The 21,254-nt window shown below is 39.4% G+C and overlaps 1 protein-coding gene across 1 annotated transcript in view; it reads left to right on the forward strand.

Moving 5' to 3' along the window:
* The window catches only part of slc8a4b (solute carrier family 8 member 4b), a 159,806-nt gene that overhangs the window by 23,912 nt on the left and 114,640 nt on the right, over positions 1 to 21,254 (forward strand). Inside the window, exon 2 of the mRNA XM_074661905.1 lies at positions 963 to 1,025. The gene's annotated coding sequence lies outside the window, so the exon portion shown is untranslated. The remainder of the gene's footprint in view (positions 1 to 962; positions 1,026 to 21,254) is intronic.

Genomic DNA, 21,254 nt, shown 5'->3' on the forward strand with positions numbered 1-21,254 from the left:
ATTGTTGTGTCATGAATCAACCTTATAGGCACAAACTACTCTGGCAGAAACTATTTTATTGATTTTAAGGGTGTTTTTACAACCATGTTTTAACTGCTAAAATGACAATGAGGAATTTCTAAGTCATCTTAAGAAAAGTCTCACTTTTAGAAACATTGTCATCCACAACTTAAATCAGGTCATCAGCACCAATAGAGTATGTTATTTCTCCGCCTCTCAGCTGGGTTGGACATATTTGATTTGCAGCACTAGTCTCTATGACAACACCACACTAGTCAATGAAGTTTAGCAGAAAATTTGAGACATCTGTGTTTTTCCAGCAGAAAATGATTTTTTGGATCAATTTCGTGGTAATGGTGGACACTGGAGCTGAACTGTCAAAAAGAAATAGGACGTCAGAGCAAAAAAAATGAAATGGGAAAGTGATAGTGCACAAGCTAAAGGCTAAAACATGGGGTTAGCTGAACTTTTAATACACTAAAGAGAAAAGTTTTGTTTGCCCTGCTTGGTGAGGTTGGAGGTGGTAAATGAGCACTGGCAGGACATAACCAGGATTCACTAATGTTACACATCACAGACACGTCTCAGAGCTATACTTCACTACAAACTGGGTTTACAAAGTTTGATTGTTGTTACATTTCAGACAATAGTGCCTGTTAATAAAAACATTACCTCTGCGCTTTTTATCTGGTAAAAAATTGTCTTGAACAGAGAAAAGTAGTGTTGCTAACTGTAGGTGTAAGTGCTCATGTGACAGTACCAACTTTTCCAGATAGTCCTCACAGTCCCCTTGACACAGAGGGAAATTAAATATGTACTGGATAAGATTAGAAGGAGGAACTACAAATGTTTTGGTTTTACTTTTGGGGTGGTGTCAAGTCATGCATCTTTTTGTGCAGTTTATGATGCTGTTTTGTTCGTGGGTAAGGAAAGCTAATGCTGTCTTTGTTTTTCCTTCACAGCTTCACACATGTGGAAGAAGACTTCAGCCCTCCACAGTGTCAGATGTTGAACCTTGCCTAAAGGTAATGTAGCTCTATTTCTTAACATTGTGGAGAGCATTACTTATTCATATTACCTCTTTTACACAGCCAGTCATTAGAATAAAACTGGAAACTTGCAATCACAGGCCCACACACAGTGTTAACCTTGTACATTACCTCTGTGATCTGCTCTCTGTTCTCATGGATTGCTCTGCCTTAGGCTTTCGATCACAGGCGGCGGTTTAACGCTGAAAGAGAAATGACAGAGGCAGAAAGTTTATTTGAATCAGATTTTCTCTACAATCCTTTGTATTCGTGCTGTGTGTTTGTATTGACCTCTGTCACCCTCCCTGTTAGAACGGCATCCCGATTAAATGCAGGAAAATATCGTTGGTGTAAGGATAGAAAAGCACTCTGGGGAGATTGAACTGAACTTGTTTCATTTCCGGATTTTTTTTGTCTCTCTTGCTTTCTCTCTTTCTCATTGTCACACCCAAAATAAAACATTTAAGACTTTTCTATCTTATTAACCACCATGGAAACAGCATTGGACCTACATTCCACTCTCCTTTACTTGCTTTTTATTTACCCCTCTGTGTGCGTCTGTGTGTCTTGCACACACAACACACTCACACACCAAGAGATTATATTTCCTTTCTCCCCCACAATGCTGCCATCTAGATTCATTCTGAATTGGATATTATTGGAAGTGACATACTGCTGATGCACACTCACTGTTGCTTAGATTTCGTCCCTGCAGGATGTGCTGCTGGATTCTGCGTGATTATCCGTGTGATGGGTATTTTTGTGTCTTTATGTGCGTGCAGAAGTAACAGCTACAGAGACTGTGGGTGAAACCAGATAAGTGAGTGTCTTCTTGCGGCTGTGGCAGGTGTGTAACCTCTTCAGGGCAGAGTAGCACTGTTAAAAGGGTAGAGCTGCACTCTGTGTGTGTGTGAGTGTGTGTGTGTGCTCCCAGGGCACCATCATTAGGTAACATGGATTGGATGATGTATGATGTATTAGTGCAGGAGTGAGTTGTGTGTGTGTGTGTGTGTGTGTTCTCGTGTGTTTTGACTGTTGAGCAGGTGAGAAGAGTTCAAGATGTCTTTAAGCGAGAGCAGATGGGAACTCTAGTGTTATTGGAGCATACACTACATGATTCGTTTATGCCATGTTTTTTGTGTGAGTGTGTGTTCATGCAGCTTATTGTGAATGCGCTATAGTCACCCTGAGGGGGTTATATAAACACAAAATTATACCAGCCAGAGCACAAAACAGTAAGAAACATGAAGATGTGCTCCACACTGCATAACTATTTAAAGAGTCTTTCTTTTTCTGTCTCACGTTCACCTTTAAAACACAAACAACACAGCCATGTGTGCATCCAGACTTTTAATCTCAGACAAAAGACGAAGGGAAAAGAAAATGAGTTTCATTCCAGACATCCATCCCTCAAAAACCTCTTAAATGGAAACTAGATTTTAATCATGGAAACGCTACAAAATGTACTTTTATCCAAGGTTTAGTTTGGTGACTCGCACATGAAATACGTCTCCACTGGCTTTTGTTGCCTGCTGACAGAAGTCTGATTAGCTTCATTTGTACGCTCAGCTAATTAGTGGTAGCTCGACGGAAGTACATCAGTGATATTTTAATTTCATTTGACACAAAGTGCAAATTACTTCTGGTCTGTTTAGGAGTTTTTTGAGCTGAAGAGCAGTCCTTGTTTTCCATCACAGCTGTAAAAGGAAAAACAGAAAACCACAGCAGTGGTTTCAGTACAGTGTGCCAAAAGGGACAAAATAGCATGTGATTTTGTAAATTGTTCTTGGTTGCTGATTGAATTTTAAAATGAAGTCCAAATATTTGTTTTCTCCCGAAATGACCAAGTTGTGACTATAATTAGATTTTCTGTTTGCTCTGGTTATCAGACAAAATAGAAAAATATGGGAGGGAACTTTTCAGAGACTGTTTTTAAAACAGGCATTTTTAAAGGATAAAAGATTGTCAAAAAAACAACAATGGATAACAGTAATATTTAGATTAACTTATCTCTGAAAACATGGTTTAATATTATAACTAGGACTGGTCTGTCTAAGGGAATAAACACACCAAGGTGGTGATCGCATGACCTTGACTTCAACCCCCACAAACTGGATGTTACCCAAGAGAGATTAGCCAAACAAGACCTCTTACCTCTTATTGTACCTTTAAGAAATTTCCAAACACTAAAAAGCCTCTTTGATTTGAATAATTATGACCTTTTTTTTTTTAAAGATTTATTGATATACGACTCCATTTCAAAAGTTTGATCAAAGAGACTTAAAACTGAGAATAATCTACTTAATGTTTTTATGACGGCTCATAGAGGGCTCCGGGCTTAAAGTCATTTCAAGGTTGTACTGAGGGCTACAAGAGAGAAAAATAGGAAATACCACCTACATTAAACAAGTTAAATCACCTCTGATGAAGCTTTGGGAAAATATTGTGAGTTTCAGTGGAAGATAAGTTTGATCTCATGGAGAACATTTGGATGAAAGAGTCTAATTAGATACCTTATTACACCTGTACAGAAATGTCTTATATAGACTCTACCAGCTGCTGTTTTGGGCTTGTTCTAAAATACACAGCTTATGGTACAAGATCCACAGAGAGTTAACAGACGCCTTAAATGGGACCAACTCTTCATTGGTAACTTGCACTTATCCAAACTAAATACTTATTTAGAATCTTGAGCATTTCTTCTTTAGTTACAAAACTATGCATGGCTTATTTATTTATTTTTTTGTGGGAAAATCACCCCATGTCCTACAATTTGTCTTATTTTTCTTTGGCATTTTTTTGTTCATTTAGAAAGGCACATTCAATATACATTTCACAAGTTCAATGTAGATATGAAAATGATCATTTCCAATCCTTAGTTTTAATAGATTTAAGAACAAGGAGAAAAGGTGAGTGGAAGGAGGGGACTAGCTCCAATTCTTAACTTGTCTGGAATGAGACCATAGACTGTGTAAAACATGGACGTAGTCTCGCCAATGTCACTCGTCTGTTTCTGAAACGGGAAATGAAGCAGATCGGCTATAGCGGCCATATTGGTAGTGGTAAGGGCTTCGCCTACAGCCATAGGGCGCCTGTCGGTCACGTCACCCTCAGCTGTGCCTCTTATTGGGGGAGCTCTCCATCTTAATATCCTCTGAACGGTTGCGTTAGGATTCCCTTTGACCCTTCAAAGAAAATGATAACCTCTCAAGACTGAAACTCAGGTTTTAACCACATTCTGGTGATTGTCTTTTTGTTTGCTGTCAAAAGCATAGTCAGCAGCTTTTTGTCTCTCAGAGTCCAGTTGTCAAAGAAAAATCTCCCAAATACAGGGCTTCGAACTTAAAAGGAATGTCCTCAGTAAAGATATTGTTCAAATGCTCCCATACCTGCTCCCAAAGCGATTTGATCAACTGACAAACAATTTGTCTTTTTCGGTGCAGTTCATTAGACGTGCAGACACCTCTCCAAAATAAAACCAGCGCCCGCAATTTGACTTTAGTTTGAGGTTTATTGCAAAATTAGTACAAAGTAAAGCATGGGTGACAGTAGCTCTGCTTGGGATCATGTTATAAGTCCCAAAGTTCAGAGGCTGAGACTGGTTACTGCAAAGTGCCTGTTCAAGTTTGTTTCTATGCATTCTAACTCCTCACAATCAGTGCTTAGTCCTGTTTGTTAATGTGTGTATTTTTGGACTTGGTGTGTAGCAGAGTAAATTTCCACTTACCTTTCATTAGTATGCCTCCTTCTCTTCTTCATGCCAATCATCAACAATTATCCGTCCAGCCTGCAGAGAGTACCAGCATGTACCATGACCTGCAGTCTTCTATAATGTGCTCTGCATACAGACTTGTTCATTAGCCCCGTCACCTGCTGTGGAAGAGAATAAAGCACAAAAAATGTAAAGAACAGTACGTTTGGTTTTCTGCAGCTCCTTTTGGAATATTCAGGATACTCACTTCATTTAACATAAAGCCATCCTCTCTTCATAGCAGTTAAGTTATAAGGTTATCGTTCATACATTTTAAAGCGCAGTGGTGTATCTGCGTCTCTTCTAAGCATTGTAAGTTCAATAAAATAGAATTAAAGGTTTAACTAAACACAATTAGTAGTTCTATTCCCCAATCTGCACTTGGAGTGGATGTTTTATCACTAAACACTTGAGATACAAATCAGAAGCTTACTTGGGTTTGTCAAGCATCTGCTTCAATTTCTTGAACAGAAAATATGCCTCACTACTTTTAGGGGTTTGAATTTTTCTTCAAATGAAAAAAGTTGACTGTTTTTCTGAAGCTGTTGCTTTTGTTGTTGTTGTTGTTTTTAAAACATTTTAAGATGTTGGCAGCTGTGATGACAGATAGCAAGTGGAGGTAGGGAATGAAAAACAACTAGGGCTGAACAATTTTGTATAATAATTTATTGCGTTTTTTTGGACCAATATTGCCATTGCGATTTAGCATACAATTTTATTGATGTATTTTTATTTATTTTTTAAATGATCGATCTATCTATCTATCTTTCTATCTATCTTTCTATCTATCTATCTATCTATCTATCTATCTATCTATCTATCTATCTATCTATCTATCTATCTATCTATCTATTTATTGTTTTTTTTTATTTTTTTATTTTATTTATTTATTTATTTATTTATTTTGGGGGGGGTGTATCTTTTGCATTATTTACTAATAAAAAATTAATTAAATCATTCTATATCATTCTATAGTCTGAAGGCTAGGCCTACATGTTGTGATGAAATGAAAAAGACTGAAAGTTTGTGTACATTATTTTTATTTTATTTTAGTTTTATAAATTGCAGACTCTGCGATTTGAAAATTGCACTCTGTTACATTGTGATGTTGGTTTAAATCTGATTAATTGTTCAGCCCTAAAAACAACACAGATTTCCTCTTGGTTTTCAAGCAGATTTCATAGTTCTTGTGCCTCAAACCTCAGGTCTTTTCTAGTTTATCAATTATTTTACTTTTGATCTCTGGCCATCGTTGGAGTCAGTCTTATGAGATAGATAGAAAGCTAGAAGACTTAGCTTTCTGGTCCAGTCTGACTTTACAGGGCCTGGCTGTGAGCCAAGTTGCAGCAATGCAGCTTATTGTTTTTGTCATTTTTCTGTAGCTTTCTTTCAAAAGGTTCATTTCGAGTTCTCCTTCCCCTCAGAGCTAAAGAGATGTAGTGTTGATTTTCGGATGGATGAAATTCTTGAGGGTCGTCTCAAGCTCATGTCCTCTGGTTGAAAATAGGTTGAGATACTCTCCCGCTGCAGCAAACTGAAAAACATTAAATCAAAGTTGTCCCGAAGGTGCTGGGTGGGTTGGATATTGCTCACAGCAGGGATGGGGATTTGAGACTTGGACAAAATCAATAACAACTCTAGAGTGGTGGTGTTGTGGTGGAATATCAATCAAGGTTTCCAACTTGTGTGACTCACAAGTTTGACTAAGCACTTAAATATGACAAAAATAAACTAAAAATAACAAGAAAAGTTAGAGGTGGGCAGTAAATCAGGTGTTAAAGTTTTTGTTGCAAAGCACATTCTCCCAAGATCACACTAAACATTTTTTGGCGTCTCATCTGGTCATTTCTGTCCCTTTTTATTATTAATATATATCTCTTTTCTCTGCATTCCTTTACAGACAGGCTGCGTTAAATGGTGCTGATATTTATACCAAAGCCTCTGGTCAAAAAAAAGGTGTAACAAGAGCCCCCCAACACTCAAAATAATATGCTAAGGACAAGACATCAGAGACATCAACTGAATATCAATTCTTTGAGGCGTTAGAACAGTAACTTGGGATGCCAATCACATGGTTACAGACTCAACCGGAATTGGACATTAGTCAGAAATGAGTCAGACTGTCTCATCTCCACACAGAAACAACACAGGGCATGTCATCACTTTGCTGCAGTGGCACTACTGGTAACCTTCACAAAATGAAGAGTAGTACTGAGACGGTGGTGATGTTGGTTAGAGTTGACATTTCCAATATGGCGGCCTCTTATAGTGTGAACAGAATGGCTGTGAAAATGCCCTCTTGGATGTCCCTGTGGTAAATGAAGCTTTATAAAGTGCTCCATCTGCTGCCCTTCAATTTCAGTGGAAACACCGGAAAACGTGCTGTCATAGCCACGTATCTAGCAGTTGAAACATTTAAAGATCTCTCTAGATGCTTTTTCCATTGGATAAAATTCGAAATACGCTCTCTTGATGGCCTTTGACAGTTAAACATAACAAAGTGCCCTCTGGATGCCCTTCCTTGTGTATATATAGGGAAAAATGCTCTCTGGATGCCTGTCCAGCAGATGTACGATTTGTCATTACAGTTTAGTTTTGATTAGTTTTAGAGCGGGCATTCTAGTTTTTATTTAGTTTTGATTTTTGCAACAAGGCTACGTTTTAGTTTAGTTTTAGTTACGTTTTAGTTTAGTTTCAGCTTAGTTTTAGTTTAGTTTTAGTTTTTCATACCTTATTAACCAGGTGCAGGATTGAAAAAGGTCAGAGTAAATATTTTGTCATACTGTTTATTTCCCAGTCCAACATAGTGCTCACTGCTCAGTCAATGCTGATACTGAACTGTTGGCTGCTGCCTTCAACACATGAAAATAATATAAACTTAATATATAAAGAATTTTAACTACGTTTTGTCGCAGCACAGCGCACAGCCAGTCAGTGCAGTAAACAAGCACGTTCTACGATGTTGCTATGATGGTGCTGTGCGGCACTGACAACTGACGAAAACTGTCTAAAATCGGTTGGGAAAATGTGTCAGATTAATTTAAATCCTAAAGGCTATTAATATTTTCAAAAATGATAACTAAAAACATTTTTTCTATCATTTTAGTTAGTTTCAGTTATTTTTGTGAACACAAGATACAGTTTTAGTTTACTTATCGTTTTTGTTTTCTAGTTTTTATTAGTTTGAGTTAACTGCAATGTATTTTAAGTTTTAGTTTTCATTTTTATTTTCATTCCGTTAACTTTTAACCTTGCACCCAGGTTGACTTAAGTTAAAAAAAATCTTGGGAAAACCCCAAGATACTCCTCCCAAGTTGGCTAAAGAGGCCGTTTCTTCCCCGTAGCCCTTTGACAGGTTAAAACTGCACCAAGTTTTAACCTTAGTTAATGGAGCATGGCTTTGGAAATGAACTCATCTGCTATTAAGGACTACACGAATCAGCTTCATGGAATAAAAAATCATTTTCATTAAAGCTCTAAGGTAGAAACAAATGAGACAGATACAACAAAGCCTGTCCACAGAGATCGGCAGCAATTTTCTGATTTATTATGTTTTCTCCCATTTGTTACTGACTGTCAATCCACCAAACAATAAAAAGCTCACTGGCACATTTTCAGAACCAGGCAATGCTTGAAAGATAGTAAGACCCAATCAAATAGGGTTAATTGACAACTGCTTTCAAGTCTCACGCTGGTATCAGATTCATCCTCAGTCTGAGACTACAGCATCAGACTCTGTGTCGAATAGAAGCAAGTGTAGCCTCCTGCTGTGATGTGAAGTGTTTGTCTCTGCCATCTTGCTTCTGACTGTGACAGTGGTTGCCAGTGTGGTGCCAAAGGCGAGATCACCAACATCCAGTCTCATTAAACAAACCTCTGACTGAGAAAAGCCTCTGATTCTGTTTCTAAGGGGCTTGACGTACACTTGGTTCTTCCTAAGAACAGACAGAGTTGTATCTCTTAAGATAAAAATAAATAAAGTGAAAGAGTTACAGAACACTTCAGATCAGATTAACTAGAGGGTGAAACAGCAGAAGACATACAAGCCTGTGGTGTTAGAAACTGAGTGAGTTTCTGTCAGGCCGCACAGTCTGCTGGTCTTGTCAAAGCAGAAGCATCAACGTCAGATGTCTTGAAGTCAGTTCTGTCATCTGCTGACCCACTTAGCTGCTGATATTGGGCTCCTGTGGGTACAAGAGTCCAAATGAGAGGAGGAGCTGCTGAGTGATATCAGCTCTTATTTGTACTGATGGTTATGTTTGCCCACTGTCAGAACTATTTGAATAATTTTTAAATCAGATTTAACTGTTGTAATTTATACCGTGTTGTTAGATTTTTGGAAAATTTTGCCTTTTCTCTTCTTACCAAGAGTTTGTGTGGCTTGTGTGGTAAATAGCTCATGAGAGTCTTTGAGGTGCAACGATAAAAATCAGATGCAGTTGCTTCAGTCAGGAACACTATCATCATACATTTTAACCATTTACTGCGAAATGGAAAGACAGTTAGAGTTGGTGGCAATGTATAACCAGTAGCAGCAGACTGAGAGTACGGCAGATGTAGATCAGTGGGAGTGAATTCAAGTTTATTTGCACTACCTGGTCCTGTGCTTCCCACTCCATTGATGAGCCTCTCCTTGTTCATGTTGGGCTGTAAAACCTCAAACCTGTTGACTCCTGGCCTGCCTCCACTCATTAGGTCAGTTTGTTGTTTTATTTAACCTAAATATGATCTGGTTTTGACATGGTTTGTTTTATTTTGAAAGTCACTGGGTGTTTTTTATGGCATTTTCCATGCACAACTTTCAGTCCTGCTTGATCTGCCCTGCAGTGAGCTGACAGGTCACAGCTCCGGCATCCAGCTAAAATAGCATGGTAGTGTATTAACTGCGACCTGCTGGAGCAGGGACACGGATCCAACAGAGAACAGAACAGATCCAGTGTGAGGTGTCACATTAACTTGAATGGAAACCTATCTGATCTGGTGCTGTGACAGAGCAGAACCAGGCTGGTGATGCATCTGGTGTTTTTGGGCCGTCAGCCTGTCAGCTGATAACAGCTGGGTGTATGACCTCCATGTCCTGCATTAACTCACATAGGGTTCATTTAATTTAAAATCATTTTAAAAAGTATCAGTAAAATTTTAGTGTTTAGGGTTGTTCTGTGTTATTTCTTTTGACTCCATTCTAACCATGTCCACTGCCATCTTTGTTATGGCTAGAACCAGAATCTGTACTCTTCACCAGGTATGTGTAATTTAGCTCAACAAACCATAAGCAATGCTACCTGCTTTCTGACTCCAGCTAAATACTCAAGAGAAATAACACTCGTAAATTCCATCTTCACGTTCTCCTCCCAGGCCATCAAACACAAGCCGTCTCTGACACGCCTCAGGTGTCTGCATTTACATGCACAAGGTAACATCTGTTGCCTGCAAATGCAGAATCAGATAGCATTGTTTTTCTTCCTATCTAATTTCCTGTTTAACATGAAGCAGTTTATTGGCTTGCTTAAGGCTTAAAAAACACAAACACCAAGTGTTGGAACATTATCCTGATATTGGTTAAAACAGAGGTTTAGTGCAAGCTCAATTAATGCATAATAAATGTGTGCAGATCAGACAGAATTACAAAGTCTAATTTATGAATCTCGAGAAAAAGTTACATGCTCTTGAAACAGTGCTGCAGGTGTTTGCAGCCATTTAAATAAGTGTCCTTAAGGGAGCAAAACAAGCCTGTTTCTGTCCAACTAACCTCATTTCATTAACTGACTGCTTTGAAAACACTGGTACCAACTGACTGTAACACATGGTGAGAATGCACCATAGTGTTTATAAGAGATACAACTCAGTCCTTCCTCTTGTAGACCAAATATTAGAGATACATGAATAAAATCAGCTAAAACTAGGTGTAAGTCCATATATTCTTATCATTGGTTAAAACAATTCAGGGCCTTTAAATATGGTTGCTCTCTGTTGAAAAAAACCTTTTTTTTTTTTTTTTTTGAGAAGGGTGGAATAACTGTTTTTGCATGTACAAACTTCCAATCTAAGACTGTGATTTGACATAAACCAGACCCAAAATGAAACCATGATATTAATAGAGTCTCTGTAAAACATTTTGTATTTCAGATGGACTTGTGTGTAATTGTAAGAGTTGATGGACATACGTCATTTAATAACTCTTTGGAGCGATGGTTATCATCAACCTTCTGGTGTATGTCCTGTTACATTGGTAAATGATGAAGATCATTCCAACATCTCTTACAGCACATCATTGCCCTAATTTATACTTATTGGGGGATTTCACCCTGAAATCATGATGGTCTAAAGGCCAGTTGTTCAATACTGATGTGCATGCATCAGCCTGTCTGTCTCAGCTTGAGGAAATAAAAATCACTTTTGTGCAATAATAGAGTTCTAGGTGCTTTCTTGCAAGAAATTATATTTAGATAAGGTAACAAAATGCCTTTCCATTGGTCATTTAGATCCCCAACGCTGAGTATGACCACAGCAGACTGTGGACACTCTTTACTGTTGACAGTCAATTTTGTCAAAAATGGAGACTTGTGTTTTTTATTGGACAGCAGCAATGTACTGGGAGACTTTGTTCTCGTGTATAAACTCGACATGGTTTTATGGTTTTGTTTTTGTTTTATTTTTATTTTTTTGTCTTTTTTTTTAATCCTTAAGAATTGACCTTGCAGGTACTGATTGCTTCAAGTTGTGACAAATTGTTAAATATGAGCAGATTTCAGGTCTGTCAGAATGAGAGTGCTTCATGAAGCTCTGTGCAGCAGGGTGGAGCTGCTGGAGGCTCACCTCAGATGCAAAACAAGAACAAACTGCACAGATATAATATAATTAAACGGTTAGAGCAATTAATGTTCAACTTTTGAACCTATCAGCAGCAGGAATCTATTACTGCTTAAATGCCCTCAAGTTTGGTCAAAAACCTCTCATGCGATGACGCACTGCCACATTTAAACTGTAGGAACTGGGGTAAGAAGCATTTTCGTGAATGTTCCCTTTGCATCCCTTGTTGACGTAATGAATGTGAGGCTAAGTTTATGAAATGCAGTTACACCATTGAGCAGTTATTTCCAGTACAGTTTCAGTGTATTAATAGAACATTCACAGATGGGTTTGTCTTTGCCTGCATGCCAAGTGAACAAATTGTGTTAAGTTTCAGATCACTCATTTCAAGCCAAATGTAGGTTTTCATCTAAAAAGTACACAAAAGAAGTCAGCCAGGTCCTGGCAAAGTCAAAATCCCAGCTGTGAACAGAGTCTAAAGACAGATATGAGTCATCCCTCTGGCAGAATAAAACATCTTTGGAAACATTTGATGCCCACCCATGCAGTCTGTTTTAGTGTTTGTGCACACACGGTTATTGACTCTCTGTGTTTGCGTGTCTGTTGGCAATGCACATCGGCCAAATCAGCAGTCACCTGCAACAGTGAGTCACTCACTCACTCTCCACTCGGTACGGTGCCATTTAGACGAGACTGCAACACACTCAGAGGTGTGAGAGTGTGTGCATGCTCTCATTCCACATTGCAGTCTGCTCCTTTCCTTTTTTCCCTTTGTGCCTGGGTTGCATAAGCTTTGTGTCTCTGTGCTGAGAGCACAACGGTACTTTGCATGCAAAATCTGTGTGTGTTTGTGAGTGTGTGTTTGTGTAGTCTGTGTGCTGATGTGTGTCTATATTTAATAGTAAGCTCGGTGTTTCTGTTTGACCTTTGGAAATCCCTCAGTTCGTCACACACTGCTGCTTCGCTATAGATTCACACACAGATCATTCCTGCGCGCAGATGTCTGTGTGTGTGCTGGCTTTACTGGTGTGTATGTGCTGAAACCCGGAGAGGGAATCAGAGAAAGGTAGAGGGGAGAGGGAATGAAATTACATAAATGTTTAATTTCAGAGTTGGAGTTGTGCAATTTTGATATAGTTCATGCATAATTTATAGCAGTGTCATGAAATGAATAAAGAGAAGAGTCAAAGGGACAAAGATACAAAGGGACAGATGTTAAAGTACTGTGAGTAAAATAGAAATGTCTTCCCAGCTGGACGGCTCATATTCAAAGGTCAAAGGTCACATAGACACTCACAGATTTAATTAAATAACCTTTTAAGTGCTGTTTGAGACTCATTGAATGTGTATGGTGTTGTTATTACAGGCAGGCCCCAGCCTTGTACATATGGATCCAAGCGCCAACCATCATCAGAATCCTAACGCCGTTTCTCCAATGAGATCAATAATGAATACATGAGTAGGTAATTGAAATGCATTCCCTTTAGGGGTGAGAGGTCAGTCGGGTTCTAACGAGTTCCTGGGGCCAAAATATTTAAATGTTTTTTCATTAGCTGCTAACCACAACCGTATTGATGAGCTTGGGTCTTTAGTCCATCTGTCTCTGATGAATTGGACTCTCTCTTATGCTGGCCACACTGGACGCGAATTGGCGAATTGGACTATTTTGACAAGCTGAGGGACTGACGCGCGTCACTGTGCAGGCGGAGTAGAGAGCCTGTTCATTTAAAGACGGAAAGCCCAAAAGAGCATCTAAAAAACAATGAGCTGTGGTTTCAAAAGCATGACAGAAGAGTGTGTGAAAGCTTTGGAGATCACAATCAATGCCTGCTGCCTCTCCCTGGTAATCCACCTCCACTGGCCCTGCCTGGCTGTTCCCTCGACCCCCTGACCCATGCTCCAGAGGGTCTTCCTGGGGATAATGAAGGGGTGGAGGAAAGAGAGGAGCACAGAGAACTTCCATCTTTTCCCTAGCTCTGCCCCTGCCCTGCTCTTTCCTCCTCTCTATCAGGCTCAAAACTCCACTGAGGAAAACACAGTCGGACTGTGATGACCCGCGCAGGCAAATCCAGCTGGAAAACGAATATTTACAGAACTCACCTTTATAATCTGTCTCCTCATTGACTTCCACCCAAGCCTGCTCCTTTTAGTTTTGACACACCGCACAGATTATTTTCTCCTCCATCTTCCAGCAGAGTTGTAGTCGGAGCAGGTGGCAGGAGTGTCACAAGTCATCAAATCAATGACGTTGTGGGGGAATGTCATCGCTGATTGGCTGCCGCGGCACAGCCTTGCACGAATTTGCGTCGAAAGTTCAATATTTTCAACTCGAGTGTCTGATGCCCCAAATGCACCAATGCTCTAAATGCGCCATCAGGGGCAAATTGGCATCCAAATGCGTCTTTGCATTGACTTTGTATGTAATCTCGACGCAAATTTGTGTCTGGTGTGGCCGTACCATTAGAGCCCCTGTCCTGAGGTTTATTCACTGACGTTCTCTATGATCTCTTCTTCAGGGGTTTCTTTGTTATTTTTTTTGTATTTCATCCAATATTCTCTTTAGTAATTAGTTTTAAATGCAGGGTTCAATCTTTTTGCTCCATTTTTTTTTCCTTTGATTGTAGGAATTGTAATTTAAGTGTTTTGATTCTTCTAGCTGTCTGCCTTTTCCACTTTATGAAAAGTTTCCATTAAAACCTGCATACAAATGAGTGGGTTCTTTGGTCCTTAAAGAAACTTATTCCAGTGTTGGCATAATTCGTAGTTCTCTTCTGGACTTACCTGCGATTTCATCTGATGTCATCCAAAAATGCTTATGTGTGCAGATGGTTCTGCTTTACAGCTTCAGTTGTTGTACAAATCAGTGGAGCCACAATAGAAGAATCTGAGGTGAGGGAAAACGTGATGTTTCTGATATAGATTTGACAAGTGAGCAGTTGAAAATGAAAGCTTGTAAAGTTGCAAGGCAAAACTGTTATCAAGGGAGGAGACAGATAAAAGAAATCACATGGCAGGTGGAAGTAGGAGAGGGATGGGAGGCTGAGTGGTGGAAAGGAGCTGTTAAATCAGGCACAGGGATGGAGGAATATAAAGGAAGCGGGTGATGAAAGTGAGGAGGCTTCCACAGAATTGGACAGACTACAGACTGGTGTCACTGTCTGGTGAAGGAAATGCAGATGAAAGATAAAGGTGAACATGTTGCAAGATGGTTAAAAGAGGTACAGGAGCAGTAAATAATGACTAGACATGAATTTCAGATGCAGTATCTGGATATGATGGAGGTGTAGGCAGAGAGGAATAAGAACATCTTTTTAAGTTTCCCCTGAAACTCTCTGGGAAGAAATCGTGCCTGGTGGAAACAGAATCCAGGATCCAGGAAGGATTTTATAAAGCTTTAACATAAGTGCTGAAGGGCTCTTCATTTAGTTAGAGCTTAAAGTTGTTCAGAGATCTAAAAAGTCAGTGTCACCATTGTTACTTGTGCACAAACAAGCAGAGAAGGTAGCAGGTCTAGCAGCTGATGATATCATAAGTAGGGTTGCAACAGGGTGGAAAGTTTCTGGTACCTTTTCAGAAATTTTCCACAAAGGGGAGGTAAGTTTGGGAATCGTGGAGATATTCTAAATAGTTTTATCAAAACATTGCCCTGCTGTCAGCAACATGCTGCTATGTGCTCAAAGAATACCATTACTTTTTTTTAACTATCATTAAACGTGGTTGTTTTGTGCTTGTTTTTAGTTCCATACTTTCCTGTTGAAAGTTCCCAACTTTAAAAAACTCATACATTTTTGCAAACCTAGTTATAAGCCCAGAATGTTGTCATGGCATCCAGTGTTTGAGCAAAAAACCACACAGGTATAGATCCGTACATAAATATGTAGCGCTCAAGAAGGCCTCAGCCACTACAATGTGGCATCTTGTAGGGGTGGGAGAAAAAAATAAAAAATTGATACATCAGGATTATTTGTTTGACAATATCAAAATCTGGATTCTTTGTCAAAAAATAGTTGTTGTTTTTTTCCGAATTCATATTCTTCATTTTAGTCTTTGATTATAAACTGTATTGAAAAAAAAGTTACCAATTTTCTCCAGCAGAGGGTGAAATCTTTCTCTCTGACTCACGTGATGAGCATTTTAAGGGAAAATATGGCTCCTGATATAGTCTGTAGGCATTATCATTTAACTTTTCCCCGTGGTCTGGTGTTAAAAAAGCAAACTAAAAATCGCAAAAATCGTAAATATCAAAGAAACGCAATTTAAAACGAATCGGCACAGCAAAAATCGTAAAAGAATCGATTCGTAAGAATATCATTTCGTCCTAGTCCAAGCATTAAGTCATACAGATGTATATACCATGCTATAGATGGATACATGGCCGGTGCCAGTGCTAGCAAATAACCCTAAAAATATTAATCAAATAGAATAATTTGAAATTTGAATGGTGTGATAAGGCCACAGACTCACAGACTGCACTTTCGTTTTTTATTTTTGGGAGATAGTGAGGGTATTTTCATAAGAGATGGATCTATTTCCAACCTATTATCTGTACCTTTCCAAATTTATATCCAGATTCAGGCTCATCACTTCTGGATAGGTTGCATTAGAAACAAAACACAACAGAAAAGAGTAGAAAAAGCACTCAGAGAGCGCAGACCTCCTCCAAGCAAATTGTGATTGTCACCAACACTTAAGTCCTACTTTAATGTTATACTTCCTTTCAGCAGACTGTCTGCAGGTTTGTACGATAATTTGTGTTGAAAATTATGATGACCCAGTACATATTTCATATTCTGGATCTTAGTACCCAGAATATTGGCAGGATCTGGATCGTACTTTTACATCCGTCAGAAATTATGGTGATCTTGTCTTGTATTGTTTTGCAAAGCAATCCAACCATTTTTCGTGGAGTTATATACACATATGGTGAAAACAGCCCTACCTCACAGTGATAAAGAATCCTTTAAAAAAGTCCTGGATCCAGACGGTGATCCAGATCACCTCCAAAATTTAATCACTTCTTCCTTACCCCATTTTGAACATTTCCTGAAAATTTCATCAAGATCGTATTGTTACTTTTTGAGTTATGTTGTTCACAGACAAACTCTCCCAAAAATGTAACCTCCTTGGCGGAGATAAAAACGTATTTAGAGGAGTGGTGTGAAGTGTTCATGACTTGCACCGTTTATGGATTCACTGTACTGATTTAAACTCTAACGTGATGTGCAGTCTTCATGACTTTTATTTTTCTTGGCAAGTAAAGCAGATTTTCTATTATGGCCCTTGGTACGCTATGACCTTGCTGCTCTGCTTACCAGCTGCATGCAAAAAAATCAAAGACATTCTGTCTCATCTGGTGAGACAATTCAGAGGGATTGACATCAGGGGGCAGAACTGAAGGCTTCGAAAATTTGACACAGTGACGAGACATAAAGAGGACGGTTTCTCTACAGGGTTTGACTACAGTGTGTGTGTGTGTGTGTGTGTGTGTGTGTGTGTGTGTGTGTGTGTGTGTGTGTGTGTGTGTGTGTGTGTGTGTGTGTGTGTGTGTGTGTGTGTGTCCAGGTAAGTGCTTCTTTAATGGCAGTCACGGATGAATAGAGTGCAGGAAGCTTAGGAAACCTCAGGTGAAAACTCTTAACCGGTGTAACACACACTTTCAACCACACGAGCACACACCACACTTCACGTGTGCCAGTTCAGTAAACGCTGTCTGCTCCAGTGTGCACGGTCACGCATGAAAATGACCTGTGATATTACCATTCATGGCTGTCCTGTGGAATACTGGAGTTTAACAGAGGAAAATGAGAAGTTGTTTGTATATTAAACTACACACACACACACAAGCACACACATACCCCACACACTTTGCCCTGCTTCAGCAGCCACCATTACCCTGTCCTTGAAGATGACACCTATGTCCCCCTATTGAGTCCTTACTGAGGCTGACATGCAGAACTGTGACGCTGTGAAAAAGGGAACTGTGCTTGATCAACCCTTTAAAGATGAAGGTCAAAGTAATGATGTGTGACATTTTTTTATGGATGTCCATTCTGTTTCTCTGTGCTGAAGTCTATGCGGTTTCAAGTTATGTCCTCACTCAAGACAAATTGCTTTCAGGATTTAGACATAAAGAAAAAAACTGGTGTTAAACTGTCATTTGTACAAGAAATGATATATAATCCACCTTTACTTAAACCTTTTACGCCAAGATCGACCTCATTGTTTGTTTTTCTTCTGTTCATCAACCCCTTCATAAGATTTTAAAAGTAACCTGAACAGGTTATTTTATAGAAAGTAATTAATACTGAGGCTTTGATATCAACTACAAAACAGATAAGTCAATCAGTGACCACACTAACTACTTGAAATTGGAAATATCAATTTGCTGGATAGATGTCAGACTAGTTCATTCACAATGCTCACATTGTAATATTCTCCACAGCACCATGATGAGTGGTTTGTTGCCTTCTAAAACAAATCAGATTAAGGTTTTTGTCAGAAACACCCTTTAAAACATGTACAGGTCAAAATCAGGTACAGCTGTTTACAAAAGTAATGTTAAGGAGACATTTTGTCTTTTTTGAAATTAGGTTGTTTAAGATACTTGTCCACAGTAAATTTAATCTCAAATCAGTATGGCTGCCAGCTTGGCTTCTTTGTTCAGGATGTGGTCGAATAGCTGGAACTGAAGCTAGAGGTTAGCACTACTACATTATTTGACTAATCTCAACAAGCTCCAACCATAGTTCTACTTTCAGTGTAAGTGCACGCTCTTTTAAAAAGTTTCATTGATAAATTTGATTTCAGAAATGTTGATGTTGATTTCACTCAACATGTGTTCTTACCTGCAGTCCAATAATAAGCTAACCTGGTGATGTGTCATTGATAAAAAACAACAACAACTAAAAAAAGTATATATAAATTCAGTCACTTTACATTTAGTTGTGTGCAGTGGTACATTGATTAGCTTTGTTGCCTCATAGAAGAAGGTCACCAGTCTGGTAACTAGTCCAGGGTGAGCCCCGTCTCTCATCCTGAAAGGTCAAATCCGATAACATTTTGTTATGCTTTGGCCCTGCGTTTAGATGAGCTCGCGTTGCATTTTGTCTGAAAATGGAAACTTTTGAAAACGCTCTCCAGAGTGGAGAGTTTGGATTGCCAACCGTCTCACACAGTAAAACATCAGAAAAAGAAACAACAACCGCAACAATGATGGCTGATTTCCGAGTAGCATATATACACACATTTATCCACATCGGCACCTACTGGCCTGGCATGGCCACTGCATTGTTGTGACGACTGAGATAGGCTCCAGGTTAGATGGTGGAAAATGGATGGATATATACTTATTCAGTTTATTCAGAGAATCCTCTGGTTCCTCTTTGAGGACCTCTGTTCTCTTTCGTTCTGCTGGTACTGAGTGCCACTTCTGACAACGAGTTGTTTTCTCAGGGTACAGGCAGTTTACACACGTTTACATCTAGAAATCTGAACTGCCAACTCACCAGTTAGCGCAAGTGTTTCTGCCCTCTGTCCTTTGGTAACTTAAGTTTCATTCCTTCTCTGTAAATTAAGACTCATCAACAGAAAATAGTTTGTAATTGCTATATGTTGTCTTCAGACTGACCGTGATGTTATCATTGGGCAATGAGTCATGTACCTTTGCTATTTATACTTACGTTTGAGATGAATCAAAATCAATTTTTCGTCTCTTTTGTTGCCCACAGACACAAACATCTGAACAGTGCTCTGCAGCTGTAGAGACGTGTGTCATGAACAAGAATAGTGCAAAATGGAAAGGTCATCTTCTTCCATGGGTAACACTCTTACTTTTGACGGGCACCCTGTTCAACCACATTCACATAAAAAATAAAACTTTGAATCAACAAGTTTTAATAAGAATGTCAGTTATATTGACATGAACAGAATCAGAATTTAAATTACATTTAACAAAATATCTACTGGTCTCTTGCTTGATGATGTGGGATATGGAAAAGGTGGAAAACACAGGAATGAATACACACTGGTTGGCAGGTTGGATAGAGTTGGTTTATATGGGACATGATCCTCTCACAAACAGCGGCTGGTAGCTCTCTAAAGGGACTGAGCAAACAAAAAAGGCTCAAGGATTTAGTACTTATGTGTTTGTTGTTCCCAAGAATGTGTTTAAGCCGTCACAGCGTATTTATTGTTTTCTTTAGGCGGTAAGTTGCTGAACCCTTTCTTTGCTGATTTTTATTTCAGCACCAAACAGCACATGCACATACATTAAGCTAAGACATGTTTGTGGACGCTCTATTTTAGGCCTTTGACAGTTTGAGGTAGTATGGAGTTAAGGTGGTTTCTCTTTGCAAGTTTCATGATGTATTCTCTCTGAACCTACATGGTAATTGGATTGTTACAATCTCTGCAGTTATCATGAGCAGCTATAAAAAGAAGACTGCAAAAAACAGGGGAAGTGACACTAAACCTTGAAGAAAAATCAAAGGAAAGGGTGTCACAGAGCACCTCGTGCTGGTTAATTAACAGACAATTCATTATAGGAAGACACAACAGCAGTAAGGCTTCCCAGTCACCACAGCCGCACACTTGGATGTTTACTCTCCCCCCAAAGGCCTGCATTTAATATTTCAGAGGTGGTAATTTAATGCAGTGCTTGGATGAGAGCTCTGGAGACTCATATATTTTACTGCGGGGCAAAGGAAAGGCGACACAGTGGAGATTTGTTGAGGAGCTGTGTGAGAGAAGGACATCTGCATCCTAATTGATTTCTGGCTGGATATTTTTTAATTTATGTGCAAATATAAATAAATGATTCATGCATAAGGATCTAGGTTTGTAAAGTGTGTGGTGTTTTTTTTAAAAAACAGGTGTCAAAGTTCTTTTTAATGTGTCTTCGTGTTTCTGTTGTGATGGGATGAGCAGGTGAGAGCTTGTTATCAACCTGAGTGCTGTTAGAGGTGGTGTCTCCGAAAACTGTGATTCTAAAATGTCAAAGTTGTGCCTTTAAGGTGTGTGTGTGTGTGTGTGTGTGTGTGTGTGTGTGTGTGTGTGTGTGTGTGTGTGTGTGTGTGTGTGTGTGTGTGTGTGTGTGTGTGTGTGTGTGTGTGTGTATGAATGGTGTCCTGCAGCTAAGCCAGATGGCAGTGTCAAGTACAGACTACTGAAATCAACTGCTCTGACATCACCGCCCCACAGACGCACCCTGTCTGTGCGTGTGTGTGTGTGTGTGTGTGTGTTTGTGTGTGTGTGTGTGTGTGTGTGTGTGTGTGTGTGTGTGTGTGTGTGTGTGTGTGTGTGTGTGTGTGTGTGTTAGGACCAATCATAAGGTCAGGGTGACTCACAGACTCACTGCACCTGTTAGTCAAAGTCTCTCCAACTTTCTTTCTTCTTTCCTCTTTGTGTGCAGCAGAGCTGGTTTCACCCATGGCTGCACACACTCATTGAGCGTGCTCAGCATAACGAAAAAAACCCACTCTCACACACTCACACACACACACTCACACACACACACACAGTCAGACACATGCGGGCAGCAGCAGTAATTAACAGCGAACTGTGAGAGGCCATTATCATTACAGGAACGAGGTGGGATCAGACGCTCCCACCTGCATAATGGACAATTAGTCTGTGTGTCATCATGTGTCCAACAGGAAACTCTTTTC

This window comes from Halichoeres trimaculatus, unplaced genomic scaffold (genome assembly GCF_033239565.1).
Source record: "Halichoeres trimaculatus isolate MK-OKI-2021-1 unplaced genomic scaffold, fHalTri1.1 fHalTri1_scaffold_22, whole genome shotgun sequence".
NCBI lineage: Eukaryota > Metazoa > Chordata > Actinopteri > Labriformes > Labridae > Halichoeres > Halichoeres trimaculatus.